Source organism: Microtus pennsylvanicus, chromosome 1, assembly GCF_037038515.1.
Source record: "Microtus pennsylvanicus isolate mMicPen1 chromosome 1, mMicPen1.hap1, whole genome shotgun sequence".
NCBI lineage: Eukaryota > Metazoa > Chordata > Mammalia > Rodentia > Cricetidae > Microtus > Microtus pennsylvanicus.
This window is the reverse complement of record NC_134579.1, coordinates 156,232,996-156,253,676: the sequence shown is the minus strand read 5'-3', so window position 1 is coordinate 156,253,676 and position 20,681 is coordinate 156,232,996. Positions and strand designations below refer to the sequence as shown.

At 39.5% G+C, this 20,681-nt stretch overlaps 1 protein-coding gene and 1 pseudogene across 1 annotated transcript in view; both read right to left on the bottom strand.

Annotated features, from left to right (window-relative positions):
- Positions 1 to 20,681, bottom strand: part of LOC142832944 (uncharacterized) — a 776,034-nt gene that overhangs the window by 549,743 nt on the left and 205,610 nt on the right. The window lies entirely within an intron of this gene.
- Positions 8,182 to 8,702, bottom strand: LOC142833027 (small ribosomal subunit protein uS12-like; annotated as a pseudogene).

Below are 20,681 nucleotides of genomic sequence, written 5' to 3'. Positions count from 1 at the left end.
TTAGTTTTATAGAGAACATGAGCAGATCATTAGTATTTAGAGTTCCAAAAATGTATAGTGTCTTGAGGTGAGATGAACCTAGGTCTACTCCTGATGGCAACACAACCACAGAGGGCAGGTTTTAAGTCAAGCATTGTGACAGATGTGAAGCTTTAAAGGAACTAAGAATTAATTTACTTGTATAATCTGATATGTACAGATCCACTTGTGTCACTCACTTGTGGTCCTGGACTGGTCCTCCACCAATTTGGGCCATCACTGAAGTTGGGAAGAAGAATGAAATTCCTTAGAACTAGAGTAGTAAAAGGAAGGTCTTACTTCCTACAGACTATGGGAGAGTTATTGGATGAGAAAAGCAACAAAGAGATGTCACTTCAGTGCAGGGTTTAGTTGGTTTAAGAGATGGCAAGAGGCCTATGTGACATAGACAGGGGCAGAAAAATGGAAACAAGACCAAAAAAAAAATGAGCACAGAGTGCCTGGGTAGACACAGCAGGTATTATAGAGACCAATGAACATATTTCTTTTATATTCATAATTTGAATACCATGAACTACTTCATTCCTCATTTTAGGTAAACATATAGTTTTATTTATTGAATTAAATAACATAACTAGCTTATTAATATACAGTGACATTTAGCCAGGCCATAGAAATTGTACACCGTTGTAATAGGAGCGGCAGCTGCGTCTCCAGCACCCCGGCCACCTGGCTAGCTTATGCCTCGAAATAATTACACAGACACTGTATTTTTTTAAGACTGGTTGGCCCATTTCTATCTAGCCTCTTCTAGGCTAATTCTCACATATTAATTTAGCCCATTTCTAATCATCTGTGTAGCACCACTAGGTGCACTTACCTGGAAGATTCTAGCCTACATCCATCCTGGGTCGGAGCTTCATCGTGTGTGCCTCAGAGAGCAGAGCTATCACGTCTACCCTGGAGAGGGGAGCATGGCGTCTCTGCTCCAGAGAGCAGAGCTGTGGAGTCTGAGCTCACTTCCTCTTCCTCCCAGCATTCTGTTCTGTTTACTCCTCCCACCTATGTTTTAACCTATGAGGCCAAGCAGTTTCTTTATTACTTAACCAATGACCTTCCTCCATCAGTACACATTGTCATCTAGTATGGCAAGGGTTGCTTAGGATTTACAAGTGAGAAATCTAACAAGTCACTCTTGGATATAAGAAGATAGAAAGAATTGTTACACATTCCACAAGAGCTGCCCATGATCCTAATGGCCAAACAAAAGATGTTTCTGATAATAGGGAAAATATTGACAATAGAAATATTTTCAAAGCTACTTGGCCTTTTTCCTTTGCAACTGGACTGAAATCTCAAGGTCCAAATCAGGAGCAGAAGGAGAGAGAGCACGAGCAAGGAACTCAGGACCACGAGGGGTGTACCCATTCACTGAGACAATGGGGATGTTCTATCGGGAACCCACTAAGGCCAGCTGGCCTGGGTCTGAAAAAGCATGGGATAAAACCGGACTCACTGAACATAGCGTACAATGAAGACTACTGAGAACTCAAGAACAATGGCAAGGGGGTTTTGATGCTACTGCACGTACTGGCTTTGTGGGAGCCTAAGCAGTTTGGATGCTCACCTTTCTATGGATGGAGGTGGGGGTTCCTTGGACTTCCCACAGGGCAGGAAACCCTCATTGCTCTTTGGGCTGACGAGGGACGGGGACTTGATTGGGGGAGGGGGGAGGGAAATGGGAGGCGGTGACGGGGAAGAGACAGAAATCTTTAATTAATAAATAAATTTTAAAAAAAGAAATATTTTCAAAGTGTTACATGAATTGACCAGAAAAGACAGAGTATGTAAAGAAGGCCAGAAATAATTCAGGCAATTATTCAGAGGATATTTCACTTCCAGACTAAACAATGTGCCAGCAATTTTATGTTTAAATAGTCTATAAATTGTACTAAAACATTAATTTAAGTTCTTCAGCTAAACCATTCCTTCACCACCCAAGGAAGAGAGCAATTTGTACCAAATAAATAAATTATTATTTTAAAAAAAGTTAAGAAAAATCAGACAAGAAGACATTTTGTCCAGTGCATACATCTGCTTAAAGTATTGCAAAGGAATTTTTAGCTTTAGACTATGAAAACACTGAATGAAGGAATGAAAAGAAAGAGAGATGCTGCGTTTAAAGATGTCCCACTGCTCAAGTAACCTTTAAGAGACAGAAGTCTTTTGTCAGCCTGTGGTTTTCTTTTTGAACCTTAGTGGGACTGTGAATCAGCCTGGGTTGACAGGCTGGGAACGGAGCACAGGACCCCTCCAGCTCCTGCTGCAGGGGCTTCTTTGTTCCACATTTCCCTGCCTCCCCCAAGCCTGCTCTATTGTCTGTGAGGTCCTTGGCCAAGGAACAGTTGCTGCTCCTGCACTGAGGAGATCCACCCAGAGTCAGTCACAGCAAAGATTGGACCAAGATGCCAAGACTCTCCTGGCTGCATTTGAAGGAAGAGATAGGCAGGAGCCAATGCAAGAATTCCTCCAACAACCTGAAAGGCAACATGACAACACCAGAATCCAGGGGTCACACAACAAGAAAACATGAACACCCCATTCCAGAAGAAGTAGAAGAAATTGACTTTAAACATAACATTATGAAAATAATAGAGGACCTTAAACAGGATGTGAAAAACTGCTTTAAAGAAACGGAGAAGTGCTCTCTCTCCCTAACCCATCCCAGTTTGCACCCAGGAACCTCCTCCCTTCTTCCTCCCTTCCGAGGGGCCACGGGATCCACCAGCTCAGCCTGTTTGGGTGCTGGCTCGGGGTGCTGAGGGCAACGGGGCGGGCAGGAATTGCTTTACTTCAATAGCCTGCCTGCAGCAAGGTAGTCCCTTTGCCAGCAAGGTTCCTGGCCAGCAAGGGAACCTGATCCTGTTCCGGGATACCCATCAGAGTGGTTGGTGAGTGTGTTCTTGACCCACACAGGAGCCCGGAAACAGAGCAGGGACATTCCCCGACCCCCTCCACTTCCCGGTCATTCGGCAGGGGCTGCTACCCTCTGCTGGGGCCCCTCTCTCCCTAAACCATCCTAGTGTGCACCCAGGAACTTTTCCTTTCTTCCTCCCTTCTTCAGGGCCACGGGATCCGCCAGCTCAGCCTGTTTGGGCACTGGGTCGGGGTGCTGAGGGCAACGGGGTGAGCGGGAATTGCTTTGCTTCAATAGCCTGCCTGCAGCAAGGTAGTCCCTTTGTCAGCAAGGTTCCTGGCCAGCAAGGGAACCTGATCCTGTTCCATAAGATCCATTGGATAGCATTTGAAGGAAGAGATGGACAGGTGCCAAGGCAAGAATTCCTCGACCAATCTAAAAAACAACATGAAAACACCAGAACCCAGTGATCTTACAACAGAAGGTCTTGCACACCTTAATCCAGAAGAAGGAGAAAAAATTGACATTATGAAAGCGATAGCGTTCCTTAAACAGCATGTAAGAAATGGAGAAGACAAACAAAAAGGTAGAAGAAATGAATAAATCTCTCAAAGATACCCAAGAAAACCAAGAAAAAGCAATCAAACAGGTAATGGAAACAGTTCAAGACTTGAAAAATGAAATGGAGGTAATAAAGAAAACACAAACCAAGGGATGGGTGGATATGGAAAATCTGGGTAAACAAATAGGAACTACAGAGACAAGTACAACCACAGAATACAAAGATAGAAGAAAGAATCTCAGGCACTGAAGATACTATAGAGGAAATAAACTCATTGATTAAAGAAAATAACAAATCCAACAAATTCTTAAGACAAAAACATCCAGTAAATCTGGGACACCATGAAAAAAACCAAACCTAAGAATAACAGGGATAGAAGGAGAAGAATTACAGCTCAAAGGCCCAAAAAATATATTCAACAAAATTATAGAAGAAAACTTTCCCAACCTAAAGAAGGATATTCCTATGAATGTACAAGAAGCTTACAGAACACCAAATAGAATGGATCAGAAAAACATCCCCTAGCCATATAATAATCAAAACACAAAACATACAGAATAAAGAAAGAATATGAAGAGATGCAAAGGAAAAAGGTCAAATAACATATAAAGGGAAACCTATCAGAATTACACCTGACTTCTCAATGGAAACCATGAAAGCCAGAAGGTCTTGGATAGATGGGTTGCAGACACTAAGAGAACATGGATGCAGGCCCAGACTACTATACCCAGCAAAGCTTGCATTCACCATTGATGGAGAAAACAAGAGATTCCAGGACAAAAACAGATTTCAACAATATGTAGCCACAAACCCAGCCTTATAGAAAATACTAGGAAGAAAACCTCAACCCAAGGAAGCCAACAACACTCATAATAACACAAGCATCTGACAACCTTCCACCAGCACAACTCAAAGAAGGGAAACACACAAACTCTACGACTAAAAAAATAACCAGAGTTAACAACCACTGGTCATTAATATCACTTAATATCAATGGACTCAATTCACCTATAAAAAGGCACAGGTTAAGAAAATGGATACAAAAACAGGATCCAATATTTTCTGTTTACAAGAAACACACCTCAACATCAAAGGCAGACACTACCTCAGAGTAAAGGGTTAGGAAAAGGTTTTCCAATCAAATGGACCAAAAAAACAAGCGGGTGTGTGATGTAGAAATGTCTTCTATCTATCTGTTGCTTTCATTGGTTAATTAATAAAGAAAACTGCTTGGCCTGATAGGTCAAAATATAGGTAGGCAGGGAAGACAGAAAAGAATGCTAGGAGAAAGAAAGCAGAGTCGGGCAGATGCCATGAGTCTCTAGCCTGAGATCGATGGAGGAGCAGGTATTCCAGATGAGCCAATATTTTAGAGCATCTTTGTTGCAGTTTCCTCTGAGTTCTACATCCAGAACAGCCTCAAGACTGCTGGTTGAGATGATACAGCCTCCAAGAATACACTAGTAAGGACTTGACCATATTCCTAAATTTTCTTTGACTCCCCATAAGATTACCAGTACACCCAATCAGCTGGAAGCAGCCTAGAAAACTATGTCCACATTCTCCAAAATCTGGATCGTGGATGTTTGTCTATGTTCAGAGTGTTGGTCACAAGTTATTATTTGCAATGGTCAAGAAAATAACAAAGGAAATTAGATTCAAGATTCTTGTTTTGAAAAGAAAGAAAGGGGAATATAGATATGTCAGGATAAAAGAGTGAATTATTGAATCTACTCTTGTCAGGGTCCAGCCTAGACAAACCATTTCTCAAATCAGAGATGAGGCATAGGGATAATTGAGGCACAGTTCACAGGGCAATATCAGGGGGAATCTCAGGGTTCATTCAAATACTGAAGGTCTCCATATTTATTATTCAAACATCTTTTGTATCAAAAGGTAAACTGAGGGGAAAGTTTATTAGCATTCTGTTTCCTGGGCAGCAGGTGAGAATGACTTAGGTCACATCAGCAACTATGGCTACACTGTCACATAGACTGAATTAACACCTCTTTCCCAGGTGATCTCCTAAATTACAATAGAAGAAATAAAGTGACATTAGCATATCCTGACCACTTTGTTTTGGATGGCATCATGTCAATTAGCAGGTATAGACTCAGCAGAGATTATAGTGCCTTTTACTATGGATGAAATAAAAAAGTTATAGGAAGACAATGAACCATGGCAAAGAGCTTGGGCTAATTTTTGGGAAGAAATTAATAGCAACTATCCCAAAAATGATAGACTTAATCTTATAAAGAGAACTTCTTAGATTCATCCTCAAATCATACGTGATGCTTCAATAACAGGAGCCCATACATTTTATACTGATGCTAATAAATCAGGGAAGACAGGTTACAAATCAGACAAACTGAGTAAGGTGGAACAAAGCCCTTATAATTCTATCCAAAAGGTGGAATTATTTGCCATTCTTATGGTGATAAGGGATTTTAAAGAACAACAAGCAGGACCTGACAAAGCAGCACTCCAGGAAAAGGTTACACCACCCAGGAAGGACCAGCATCCAAGAAAAAATACTTGACATTACAAACCATAAATAAGATCACTAAATCTCCCTGAACGCTGAACTTACGCAGCCCCTAACCCCAATCTTTACTGTGATTATCAGCTTTGGGGATGCCCAGACCTGCTTGGCAGTAAAGGCAGGCATGCTGTCTTTCTGTATTTTTTTTAATTTCCTACGTGGTCTTTTGTGGCCAGGAGGCTGTTAGTTCAATCCTGGTTGCTCAGCCCTGAAATAATTACACAAAAACTGTATTATTTCCAATACTGTTTGACCAAAAGCTTAAGCATATCTTTTAGCTTGCTCTTATATCCTAAACTAACCCATCTCCATTAATCTGTGCATCACCACAAGGTTGTGACCTACTGGCAAAGTTTCAGTGGGCTCCAGTGGAGGCATCTGTTCCCAATGGTGACTACATGTCTTCTCTTCTCTCTGACTCTGCCTACTCTCTCCTCCTCTATCTGCTTCGATGTCCCACCTTGCTCTATTCTGCTAAGCCACTAGCTGAAACAGCTTTATTCATTAACCAATAAAAGCAAAACATATACAGAAGGACTTTCCACACCAGTCTATTAGCAAAGCTAATTGTGGGGGACTGACTTTATGTAGATTTGACTATTAGAACAAAGGTTTGGCTGAGTGAATGTTTTCAGACTAGGACTTCATGATGTGGGAAAGGTATACAGTTGCCCATTCAGGAAAAGTCAGGTTTAAAAAATTATTTATATACAGCTGGGATATTTTGGGATGAATCCCATTATGGCAGGGAGAAGCACCATGATTTCACAAGGTTTCTACAGAACTGACAGTGACTATGCCAAAAGACAAGTGTTTCCAAAACTCTGCAATCGGGTTCTCCATATGGAATGTATACTCCCATGGATCTATCTATTGGTCTGTCTGCTGACCGTTCACTGTATAATATTTTTGACTTCAACACCAGTCCAGCCTGAATTACAGAAAAAGACTCACTCTGAACACTTCTGCCCTCCCAGTAGAAGTAATATCTCACCAACTAACTTTCTTTCAGCCCAACATCATTGCATCAGTAATGGAATATTATTGGGTTATTTGCAGGAGTAAAATTGATTAGGCATGTGTCCTTATGACCTTTAATTTTTTTATGTGTGGTGATTTTCACAAATTGGATCTTAAACAAGAAAACATATCCTTCCCAGGTGTTTCTTGGTGAATCTTAGATTTGTAAACAGTTTCATTTATATGGATTCATATGATGGTTTTGCATTTATGTAAGTCAATAAGAACTACTAAAGCCCTGAATGTATACATATCTTTGCTTTCGAACTATTGTTGTGTAAATTCTGAGCAGTGTCTATGAAGATTCATCCATAAATATGAGGTTGTCAGCCTAAAGTTATATACCTGTTCCACCTGCACACAAACGTTCATTTGGGAATTGTGTTAAGCGACGTGAACACCATCATGAGTACCTGAAATTCTAGCTTATGCCTGTTCTTACTAGGAACTGCTATTTCATATAATTTTTATTTTATTTTTCTACTGATTGATAATACCAAATATTGCATGTGAAAATAATAGTGGACATTTTCCCTATTTATTTTTATTGAGTACAGTCTTTGTTAAATTTCTGCCACAATGATTTAAACATTTCCATTCAATTGTGCATTGCTACAAATCTCTACAGAAGATGTATTCTCTCCTCTCTCTCTTTCTCTCTCCACACTAACTCTGTGTGAGCATTTAGATGTGAGTGAGAACATGTGCGTCTATGAAGCTTGAAGAGACCTCCATCTCAATGTAACATTATCTAACATAATTTGAACCCAGTAGCAAGGACTATTTAATCAATGTTGCTCTATATAATAGAGAAGCATTCCTTTTATGCTTGTACCACTATTGTTTGTGTTTAAAATTAATACAAGAAGTGCATTTGCAGTGGGTTTCTTTTATGAAGATGATGGTGACAAATGTTTTTGTCTAATAATAGTAGACATGTAGAATTGAGTGTTCTTTCTATTTATAACTCGCTGGCCATTCCTTCTCCCAAGATAACCTTGCTCTATTCGTAATGCTGAATTTTATAAGAAATATAATGGTAATCCCTTCCATAAAGACATGCAACAGAAAACATCAGAGGTTAGACTAAAAATTATCATTCATGTCAAAATAACTTTGAGATAAAGTTTGGAAGGGTCATGCTTGGCTACCTACACTAAGTTTCTAGTTTTTTGTTTGTTTTTTTTTTATTCTCAGAATAGGAAAATTTATTACTGTGCTTCCACTGTCAAAATTTAGGATCTTGGTCTTTCCTTCTTGCCTTTGTACAGGGCCAAAAGAGACAGACACGCTGGCTACTTTAACAACCTTAAAGCGGACTCCAGGAATATCACCTACAGCATGACCCTTTCGACCAAATCCAGCAACCAGAACTTCATCGTTTTCCTCAATGAAGTTCAAGCAACCATCATTGGTGACAAAAGCTGTGATCTTCTTGCCTTTCTTGATGAGATGCACCCTGACACACTTCCTGATAGCAGAATTTGGCTGCTTGACTTCAACTCCTACTTTTTCCAGCACGATTCCCTTGGCATGAGAGGCACCTCCAAAAGGACTGGCCTTTAGGGCTGTGCCCAAGTGGGCTTTCTTGTATTGTTTGTCATGCCACTTCTGATCCCGTCGGTGGCTGCAGAGCTTCCTGGCAGTACGGAGACCACGACACTTGCCCATCTTGCCGACGCCACGGGTCCGAGAGAAAGAGCTAAGTTTCTAGTTTTGAGCTATTGTGACAACCTTGACTTGGTGTACACCACTGGCCAATGTACAAAAAGTTTGTCAATTTACCCTGAGAAGTGATGGTTGGCATAATTTGCAGTAAAAGTTGTTCATTGACAAAATGAACTCCAGGAATTTAACAATAGGCTTATTATTCGTATCACGAAATATAATGGGATTATTGGGAAACTTTTCCCTTCTTTTTGACTATCTAGTCTTCAACCAAAACAATAAGAAGTTAAAGCCCATGAATTTGATTCTTATATACCTAATCATGGTCAACTCCTTGGTCATTCTCTTTTAAAAATTGCTTCATACAATGGCAGCTTTTGATTTAAATCCATTTTTCAGTGATTGGAGCTATCACATTTTCTATATGTTCTTAGAGTCTTCAGGAGCATTCGTCTTGAGTGTCTTCCAGGTCGTTACCATCAGCCCTAGAAACTCCTGTTGGAAGAATATTAAAGACAAGTCTCCAACGGACATTGACCTGTATATTTTTGTGTGCTTGGTGTTTTACATAATGGTAAATGTATCCCTAAAATTTAATAGGAAAAACATAAAAAAGAGACAAAATTTGAACACCAGGCTGCTGTAGATCATGACAAAGTCACAGTGTCCTTATATACAGCTTTCTTTGTATTTCCAGAACTTCTGTTTTCTGTCCTCATCACCTCCTCAAGCAGATCAACGATTGTTAATCTGTACAGGCATAAGCAATGAGTCCAACACATCCTCAGAACTCATGTTTCCCACAGAAGATCCATTGAGTCCAGAGTCACCCAGAATATCCTGGTTCGTGTTTCCACCTTTCTGGCTTTTTATACCTGCTCTGCAATCTTACATGACTGTACTGCTCTACTGTATAGTAACAATCCATGACTGGTGAACATTACAATACTTTTAACTCTGTGTTTTCCTACTATGAGCTTTTTCATTCTTAAGAGACAGAACTCTACTGTGTCCAGGCCCTGCTTTATCTGCATAAAGGATACAAAGTTCCCAATGTCATTATGACCACGTAAATTGTAGGTTTTTCACAATATTTTGCAAATAACAAAGAATGGTTTGGGGGTAAAGTCACTTGTCTTTCCAAGGTAAATCTTAAAAGATTTTCAAAGTTCTTCAGTTCATGGAGCATGTATCCAACACTATCTAAACTGTTGGTAACTAGGTCTTTTGGATCCTTAGTTTCTACTTTTCTCAGCCTTTTCTTCTGACATGCTGCCTTGAGAAAAAGCTGTTCAATATTTTGTCAATATGCCATCTTTTGCCATCAGGTGAACTGATGATACATAATATACTAAACATTGCATCCTGTATACATGTATGGAATATTACAACTGTTGTAGATGTTTTATGGACATCCTAAAGAAACTACACTCCAAAGGAATAAAACTCTGCTGTCACAACTGCTGGTAAGGCTATGACCTTTCACCACAGGAAGCTTTGCTTAGCTTACAAATGCTCCTGGACACCAGTGTCCCAAAATTGGTGCCTTTCACAATGTCCTAATTACTTTGCCTGCAGCTATTCCAAAGCTACCAGCTCCAATCAGTTCTGAGCCTGGTTATAGCTATACTCAACCAGGTCTGAAAGAAGGAATAACACCTCTCACATGTATTCAGTGAAGCCTGTGACTGAAAACAGTAAATGTAATGCTTATGATTACAGATTCACAATCTGAAAATAAGCATATCATATCCCTCTTCTATGTATGAAGCAATCTATCCAAAACTCTTTTTCAGATAGTTAAAGAAGTTTTTCTCCTGATTTCCTGCATCACCAATGATGTGTAACACTGCACTAAGAAAAAGATGCTGTCTCCTTTTGTTCTTTATTATGAGAGAAGGTAGAGAAGACTGAGCCGGTAGCATGAAGAACAGTCAAGTCCTTGGGTTTTCCATCAGCATCCATATCCCCAGCAATGTTTGTGACAACAGAAGCAAAAACCTGAACATGGCAGAAGAGATTAGAGAGTGAAAATGAGCAGCAGATATTTGGGGTCTGGAAAGATAAGACATTGCAGAGAAGCAAGGCTTTATTCGCAGGTTACTGGAAAAGTTAAGAGATCTGAAAATTATTAGGCGCCAATAGTTTAAGCCAAAAGGACTCAGAATCATGACTCACTTCTAGCTGGACCCTTCTTTTTGAGATTTCTATTATATAATAAAATATTGCTGCCTCAGCATTCAAGATGTTTATCTTTTGGGAATAATCATATTCAGACAATATCAGTCAAAGAAAGGGAGTCTATAAGAAGATGATGGACAAGTGATATAACAATAGTAAGCACAAAAAAAAGCTGAATCAGGGTACAACAGAGGGATTGAGTGTGTGAAAAGTGCCAAGGAGAAAATAGCAGACATCATGGGCCACAGAAATAGATACTTATATTGGTTTTGTTGCAGATGTAAAATGTCTGAAAGCCTATGAAAGTTCCATTATATGTCATTCATGTCTTTCTTCCCTTTTGCTCTGCATCTATACATATGTAATATAGATGCTTTTGCACAATTCCTTCTTCTGCTATGCATAATATCCTCTAAATATATGTCATAAAACCTATGCAAGGACCTACTACTACTCTGCTAAATGGAAAAACTGTTAGATTTACTCCTAATTAATTATTATTATATTCATGAATTAGTGCATCTCTAGTTCTTCTCAGAGAACCTTTGTTTTAGAGTAGATAACAATTAACTAACAAAGACTCATCAATGGTCAAGGTACACAGGGTAGAGACTAAGAATATGTAGCCCTAAAAAATACATCTACATCATACCCTCTACCACCAAGGCTCAGAGCACATAGGGAAAGATAACAGAGAAAATATATAAGAACCAGAGGTGGTGAATGGCTATAACAAAATAGCATTTACCACATACAGAAGGACAATTTTAAACATGAACTCACAATTGTTGTGACATCATGGAAAAAAACCATGCAGTCTCAAGTCAGAAAAAAATTCTAACATAGAGTGTGGTGATACATATGGCATATTATCTCTATCTCAGGAGATATTGGTAATTTGTAGCTTCTGGGAGAGGAGAAATGAATTCTCATTAATACTGTAGCCCCTGGTATGTTGCCAACAATAGAGTTGAAAGTCACACATTCAAGAATATTGGGTATTATAAAGAAAGAGAGAAAATATGATTAAAATTTACTGAACTAGATTATCAAAAATTTGTAAAATGATCCAAACTATTCAGATTATGGAAAAGAAAACTAAATCTACATTACATGGTGGGAACACTGAGGACAAAACAGGCTGATGTGATGTCAGTAACGCTCATTGCACTCTGGGATCAGAGGACATGGCCATTTAAAAATGGCCACAGACAGAAAATCCCACTACATCAAACAATGAATATATTCCAATAAAATTGTTTAAAGCTGCAAGAGTGATGCATACTGGTCATATCCCTGTTTCTGAGCAGAAATGCAGGATAATGTATATGAGAATACGATATGTAGCCACACTGCTTTAGATCCTTGCTGTCTCCTCAATCTCAGATTGACCATTTACAGGCACCGTAGCTGCAGGCACTGGAACTTGATGCAGGAGAATGACTCAAACACTGTCAGAACAGGAGACAATAACAACACAACAAATATAAATTGATAGAGAGTAATCCTATCATTGCTGTGATCTCCCAAAGTCTATCCAAGCATATTGTTCAGTTGAGATTTTGAAAAATAATGACCCGGGCAAGACACCATTGTTCCACCCCAATGTTGTGACCATCCACTTGAGGTATCTTCTGAAGACACTAGTCATATCTCTGTACTCATAGCTTCTGTTTCTCACACTTTGTTAGGTCTCAGACACAGTTATCAGCTACTATAACATACAACATATAGAGCTATAACATCTTCCCCAAAGTCTGAGTCTTTCTGCATTTGAAGCAGAAGATATACAGCCCTGCTATACTACAAATACTACAAATTTTCACTAGTATCTTGTATTAAAGATAAAGCATGGAGTATAGGTAGGTTTGTGAGAAACAGGGTCTGCTCTGGTGTGCAAGGCTAAAGACATCAACAATATGGATTGCTTGTGAGGTTCTGTAAAGATTAGAAGGATCCTCCTCTCCATGGGGTATTGCTGCAAGCACTAGCCATGTGGAAGTAACAATAAATATACACTACAAAATCTTAATGGTAAGCACTTCCTCTAAATAAGCTCAGATCTTGCAGACTGGGTTGATTTGACTCTATTTTCACCCCTAACTGTATTTAGTCCTATTAGTTAAGCATCCTGAAAAGCTATACTGGCCTTTTTGTTTGTTTGTTTGTTTGTTTGTTTTTTGATTTTTCGAGACAGGGTTTCTCTGGGGTTTTGGAGCCTGTCCTGGAACTAGCTCTTGTAGACCAGGCTGGTCTCGAACTCACAGAGATCCGCCTGCCTCTGCCTCCCGAGTGCTGGGATTAAAGGCGTGCACCACCACCGCCCGGCTATCCTGGCCATTTTAAATTAAAAACAAATGTCTTAAGTAAACTACACCAATGCTCACTGTTAAAACTACATTGGCCATTTTAAACCCCTCAGGCATTCTATACTAGCCAGATCTGTGGACTCATCGAGATCTAGTATAATCTAGGAAATAAGTCTTCTAGCAACTTTGTGAGAAATTGTTTTTGTAACCTCCTGTTATGCTTGTGAAATAGTATTCTGGCTATATAATTGAGTAGGGAAACAATAAGTTAGTAAGACTTTGAGAGTTGGACTTTTAGCCTGAGCCAGCAACTTCTACAGGAGCAGGTAAGAGAGTGCAAACTCTGAGGGCAGAGGCCTAAGCCAGTGACCTCTGTGAGACAAGCATGAGCCAGCAACCTCTGTGGGAGCAGGCCCCAGAAAGTGACCTACAGGGAAGCAGATCTGAGCCAGCAACCTCTGTGTTACCAAGTACAGGCTAGCAAACTCCATCAGAGCAGGCCCAAGCCCAGCAAACTCTGCAGGAGCAAGCCTGAGCCAGTGACCTCCACGAAAGCAAGCCAAAGCCAAACACCTCTGGGTGACCAGGCCTGAGCCAGTGACCTCCACAGGAGCAAGCCCAAGTCAGTAACCTCTGTGAGACCAGGCTCAAGCAAGTGACTTCTGTGGGAGCAGGCCTGAATAAGCTGCAGGATTGCAGAGTGACCTCCTGGAGTGCCAAGAAAGCTCCTGGCAAAGTGACATCCCGGGTGACTGGAGACCATGGCCCTGACTCTACCACAAGGAGTGAATGTCTGAGAAGCTAAGTAATAAGGTGAACCCAAAGAAAAACATATATATATATATATATATATATATATATATATACCCACCCAGAAATTGGAAACAGACAAGATCGCCTGACAAAATTGGGAGTATGGGGGCATGGGTAGAAGGAAGGTGAGAAGGGAAGGGTTAAGGAGAACTTGAGGGAATGGGATAGTCAAGATGGAAGAAGGACAGATATCAGAGCAAGGAAAGAGACATCTTGATTGAGGGAGCCATTTTGGGGTTAGCAAGAAACCTGGCTCTAGAAAAGTTCCCAGGAATCCACAACAATAACTCCATCTAAGACCCTAAGAAATAGAGGAGAGAGTGCCTGAACTGGCCTTGCCCTTTAATCAGACTGATGATTATCTTAAATTATCACCATATAACCTTTGTTCAACAACCAATGGAAACAGAGGCAGAGATCCACATCGGAGCACTGGACTGATCTCCCAAGGTCCAGTTGAAGAGTGGAAGAAATGAGAATATGAGCAGAGAGGTCAAGACCATGAGGGTTTAATTCACTGAGACAGTTTACCTGAGCTAATAAGAGCTCACCAACTCCAGCTGGACTGGGAATGAACAAGCATAGGACCAAACTATTCCCTCTGAATGTGGTTGATAGTTGGGGCAGACTGAGGGGCCAATGAAAGTGGCACTGGGATTTGTCTCTACTGCATGTACTGGATTTTGGGAATCCTATTCTCTTTGGATGTATACCTTGCTCAGCCTAGATATAGTGTGGAGGACACTGGACTTTCCACAAGGCAAAGTGCCTTGCCCTCTCTTAGGATTAGAGGGGGTGGGGTGGGAGGGGTGGGGAGAAAATCAAAAGAAGGGAGGGAGTGGGAATTTGAATTGGTATTTTTTAAAGTAATAAAATAAAAATAAATAAATAAAGCTGGGTATTGTTAGGCTACCCATAACATCCAAAATAATATGACTAATAGGTAGGAAGAAAGAAAGAAAGAAAGAAAGAAAGAAAGAAAGAAAGAAAGAAAGAAAGAAAGAAAGAAAGTTGGGAATGAGATGTGTTTGGAGGAATTCTAGAGGAAATTGAAGGGAGTGAGGGATGATATGCTTGGGATACATTATACATATGTAAGAAATTTTCAAAGATTAAATAAAATAGCATTATTATTAATGACAAAAAAGAGAATAGTATCATTAGGTACTAATGATGGTTTGGGAGAAACAGGGCAAGTGAGAGTAAAACTGACTGAAACATCTTCTAATATTCATAGAACAAACTGACCTTTATCTATCATTTGGAGAAAGGGGCAAACTCAGTCAACAGTCACAAAAGACCAATGCAGTTCTCAGTGGGTTTATCAATCACAGGGCCTACTATTTAATGACAATCAATGTAAACATTTAATAACAAGCATATATCTGTGGTCTTTAAAATGCTTTGCTATTTCAGAATTTCATGGAAGCAAATAATATCATTTGGTCTAATATATCCCCAGATCCTCCCTTACAATTCACTACAAACATTCACTAACTCCAAATTCCACAGTCTTTCTGTTCCTCTTTTAAAATAAAATCCTTGAGTCTTTGAAGAGAAAATGTGATGATTTCCCATTTAGAGTTAAATATTTCACAGTCTCGCATTATCTACTGGCAGGTTCTGGGTCTGTCTATAAATTATCTACTACCAAAAAAAACTTCTCTGATGAGGGTTGAGAGATACAATAATCTATAGTTATAAATATACTTTGTGAGACAATAGCATATTCACTTAACATAATTACAGTATTAAATTATACTTGGGGCCTATGATCTAGCCTGCCACAAACTTTTATCCTAGTTAATAGTACTAGACATGAGTTGCATCTTTTGCAGCAGGTCAGACAAAATGGACCACATGCTTTAAGGTTTCTGATGAAAGTGTCAGGTTCTATAAGTACAAGATAAATACCCCCCGTTGTACAGGTTTGCAGACAAGGTGTTTGTGATTCCCATACAGCCAAGGAAAGAGAAAGTATAAAGCCATTTATGACTACACCTTCACATCAGGTGTTATCTGTTAGTTCCTCACACTATCTGACAATGGAGAGAGGCTTCAAGGAGTATAGTTTGTGAGAAAAGCCAGTTGATATAACAGTACTCCATAACAAAATACTTGAAATCTGTTTATGTCAGTGTGAGCACCTTAAACTATAGATATCACAGTCCGAAATAAATTAAGTGAAGGATTCAAAGGGTCCTTCTGGAAGACCCTGCATGACAAAAGTGAATTAATAGCACAGGCTTTTCTTTTTTCTTTATTATTATTTTATTTTGTTACTTAAAAAAATACCAATCCAAATTCCCACTTCCTCCCCTCCTCCCTCCACACACTCTCCCTCCCAACCCCCTGCAATCTTAAGAGAGGGGAAGGCATCCTATCCCTGTCGCACAGGCTTTTCGAAATATTTTATTACATTACATTGATCATAATAAATAATGGGTGTCACTTGAGACACAGTTTATAAATGACCATTTCTATCAGGAGGCTCAGAAGTCTGAGTCACCAATATGTGGAGGTTTAAAAATTCCGACCACAGTCTCATATATTTGTGCGCTATTTTTCCATGCCTTTCACAGAGTACTGGTTTGGGGAATAAGAAGCAAAAATGATAAAGGGAATCACAAATTCTCCCACAATTTCCAAGAGTAGCTGTGGCTAGACAACATGTGGCAGGGCCACAGTGCTTACAAGGAGGTCCTCAGAAGTCATTGTGTGAAGCAGTGTAGGTGAAGTCTGTGCTACATTAGAGACCCAAAAAGTTGAATATTGCCAGAGCATGAAACATCTGTCAAAAGAGTCATATACAGAAATTGAAATTAATTGGAAAGGATGTACATATTTCAGGCATAAAGTTGGGTTGGTGGAAACATATAAGCCCATAAAATGAGGCCCCAATTAGTGGACATGGAGCTGTATAGTATGTAATATTGAGACTGCTGGCTTTCCCTCTTCATTTGGTCATGTTTCCTTAGTATCCCCTCATTCCTTCTTTTTTAGGGAGGATGTAAATGCATATTCTGTACTATTTAATGTTAGATGTAACTCATTAATAGTTTGATTTTACAAAGGCTCAAACTTAAAAGAGTCCCTTGAGTTGTAGAAGAGATTGTGGACATATGACATAACAACAGTGTTGACACTGTAAAATATTATGAGAACTTTTCGAGTTGGCCTAAATGAGTTTTGCAGCATGAGGATTCTATGAATTGCCAAAACAGAAGTAAAGTGTTGTAATATGAATAAAAGATATCATCTAGTATATCTTGGTGTTTGTTTCCCAGTTATTTGTTCTGCTTAAGGCTATTAATGATCTCTTAGTTGTTTTTGGATTTCCTTGATGGAAATACACTAGTGCGGACAGGCTTTGTGAATTATATAGCCACACCCTAAAAACTATTCTATTTTTAAGCTCCCTGTATGTTGATTAATGTGATCCCTGTATGTGACTAAAATAGCTTTCTGTTTCCACCTCCCTTCTTTTCCTAATTCTTGCAGCACTTTTCCAATAATAATGGATTCTTTACCTCTGAAACCAAATGCTAAAATAAGTGCTTTCCCTTCTGTCACTTTTGGTGATGGTATTTTTTAACAGTGAAAAAATAACTAATACAACCTCCTACTGCGAGCCCTTAGAGCATCTGTGCCATGGCAAAAGACCGATGGCAGCCTCAACAGCTTCTACACAGGGTAACTTCACATGTGCATCCTTGATGGGGGACACAGACCTCCATAGACAATCTGTCTAGACACAAACTTCTAGAAGTTCAAATACCCACATCATCCATGACTCCCGTAGCCCTTCTAGTTTTCTCTGCACCTCCTATTCTGTCATTTTTTATATTTTTGGTTGTGAGCCTAGCCTTTAACGGCTGAGCCATCCCTCCAGGCCTATTCTGTCATTTTTTGTGAGGAAGTTTTCCCTATTTTAAACACTTCAGCCAATCCCATAAACACCACCAACCAACATCTCTGTCTGCCTTCTTTTTTGACTTATACCAAGGCCTAATTGCAATGTTAGACCATTCCCTATGCTCGTGGCCTAACAAACTTGAATGTCACAGTATACAACTTTTGGTTATCACTCAACTTTGATTGACCACAACACATACCCCTGCCCCTGACTCATATTCCATGTCTATATAGACATAGACATTTTCCCTAGTCTCCATTAATTCACTCTTCCTTATTTTCTCCCTTAGCTCGTTTCATTTTCTTCTGCTCATTTTTCTTCAATCCCCATTTCAATCTCTTAAAACAAAACTCATTTAATTTACTGATATGGTTTAAAGATGAACACCTGCTCTGACTCAGGAATTGAACTGGATCCCCAGACAATATCACTACTTGGAAGAGTTTCTAGACGTTTTGGCATGAAGGAATTTAACTAGTGTGTCATATGAGCAGGTGGATCCTTTCATGAGGAACCTTGGCATTTAATCACTGGCAAGACTCTTGAGCTCTTCTGTAATCTGGAAATGCAGTCTTGTCTTTTTGCTGTATATTGTCCTCCACCGTCTCAGATATGAGAACTCTTCCTAACTTGCTGCTGCCAGTATCACTGTAGCAAAAATGTTTAGGTTGTATTTTCTGATAAGGCTTCTGTTTGTGCAAGCTCCAAAGGACAGAGGCCACCAACAGTCCTATTCAACTATGATGTCTATGAACCACATCAAATGCTATAAAAGGTCTCTTCTTTGGCCATCTACTATCTTACCGCAAAAATTTTTTTCTTTAATTTAGATGTATTCTACCCACAAAACAGGTGTTTTCTATTACTACACTCAACAAGTGAAGAATTTTTCAGCAAACTGACATCATCTTGTTGAAATGGTAATTTTTAGTAATATTTTATGCAACCATCAAAGTATTTACCATATCAGTGTCCCATCTCTCTAGACACTGCATAATGGACTAATAGGCTTTTTTTCAAAACTTCCAATAGTAACTCTCCAGAGTTTTCCAGGGTTTTGTAACCAGACTGGGGATGATAAGGACCACAGACTTAAGAACTGAAAAACTGGCATGTTGTTGACCTCTCCAGGGTGAGACAAATATTATGGTACAACTCAACTGCAGAGACACCCAGCCTCAGGTATCAGTGTGACAGTAGTAGTAAAATTTTAGCATTAAATGATTTAATGAATTGCTTAATACTTAAAAGGTACATACACATATTTATCATAATGGTCCATTCTCTGAAAATTATGACTACTAAGAATATGAAAGAAAACATAAATGCTTTCATGGCAACATATTCCTGTCTACTACCATTCCAGTCTCAGTTATGCAGTGGCTGGAGCAGACACACACATTTGCATCTATCCTCTGACATGTGAGGAAAATAAGTCTTCAAAAATAATTACTAAGTTTGCATTCCCATTAACAATGGATGAGTGTGCCCCTTACTCCACAACCTCTCCAGCAAAGGCTATCATTGGTGTTTTTGACTTTAGCCATTCTGACAGGTGTAAGATGGTATCTCAAAGTTGTTTTGATTTGCATTTCCCTGATTGGTAAGGAGGTTGAGCATGACCTTAAGTGTCTTTTGGCCATTTGAAATTCGTCTGTTGAGAATTCTCTGTTCAATTCAGTACTCCATTTTTTAATTGGGTTAATTAGAGTTTTAATGTCTAGTTTCTTGAATTCTTTATATATTTAGGAGATAAGACCTTTGTCTGATGCGGGGTTGGTGAAGATCTTCTCCCATTCAGTATGTTGACTTTTTGTCTTAATGACAGTGTCCTTTGCATTACAGAAGCTTCTCAGTTTCAGGAGGTCCCATTTATTCATTGTTGCTCTTATTATTTGTGCTACTGGGGTTCTACATAGGAAGTGGTCTCCTGTGCCCATGTGTTGCAGACTACTTCCCAATTTCTCTTCTATCAGGTTCAGTGTATTCAGATTAATATTGAGGTCTTTAATCCATCTGGACTTGAATTTTGTGCATGTCATTCATTGTTGGTGGGAATGCAAACTTGTACAAGTACTGTGGAAATCAGTGTGGCAGTTTCTCAGGAAATTGGGAGCCAAACTACCTCAGGATCTCGCAATTCCACTCTTGGGAATATACCCAAGAGATGCCCAATCATACTACAAAAGTATGTCTTCAACTATGTTCATAGCCAACACTATTTGTAATAGCCAGAGCCTGGAAACAACCTAGGTTCCCCTCAATAGAAGAATAAATAAAGAAGGTGTGTCATATATACACGTTAGAGCTCAGCGGTAAAAAACAATGACATCTTGAATTTTGCATACAAATGGATAGAAATAGAAAACACTTTACTGAGTGAGATAAGTCAGACCCAAAAAGAGGAATATGGTATGTACTCACTCATAAGTGGATTCTAGCCATAAAAAAAGGACATTAAGCCTATAATTCGTGATCCTAGAGAAGCTAAATAAGAAGGTGAACCCAAAGAAAAACATATTTATCCTCCTGGATATTAGAAGTATACAAGATCGCTGGGCAAAAGTTGGGAGCATGGAGATGGGGTGGGTTGGAGGGAAGGAGAGAAGGCAGGGAGCAAGAAGGGAGAAGGGAAGGATTGAGGAGAGCTTGGGGGAATGGGATGGTTGAGATGGAGGAAGGGTGCATATGGGAGCAAGGAAAAGATATCTTAACTAAGGGAGCCATATTACAGTTGGCCAGAGACTTGGCTCTAGAGGGGTTCCCAGGTGTCC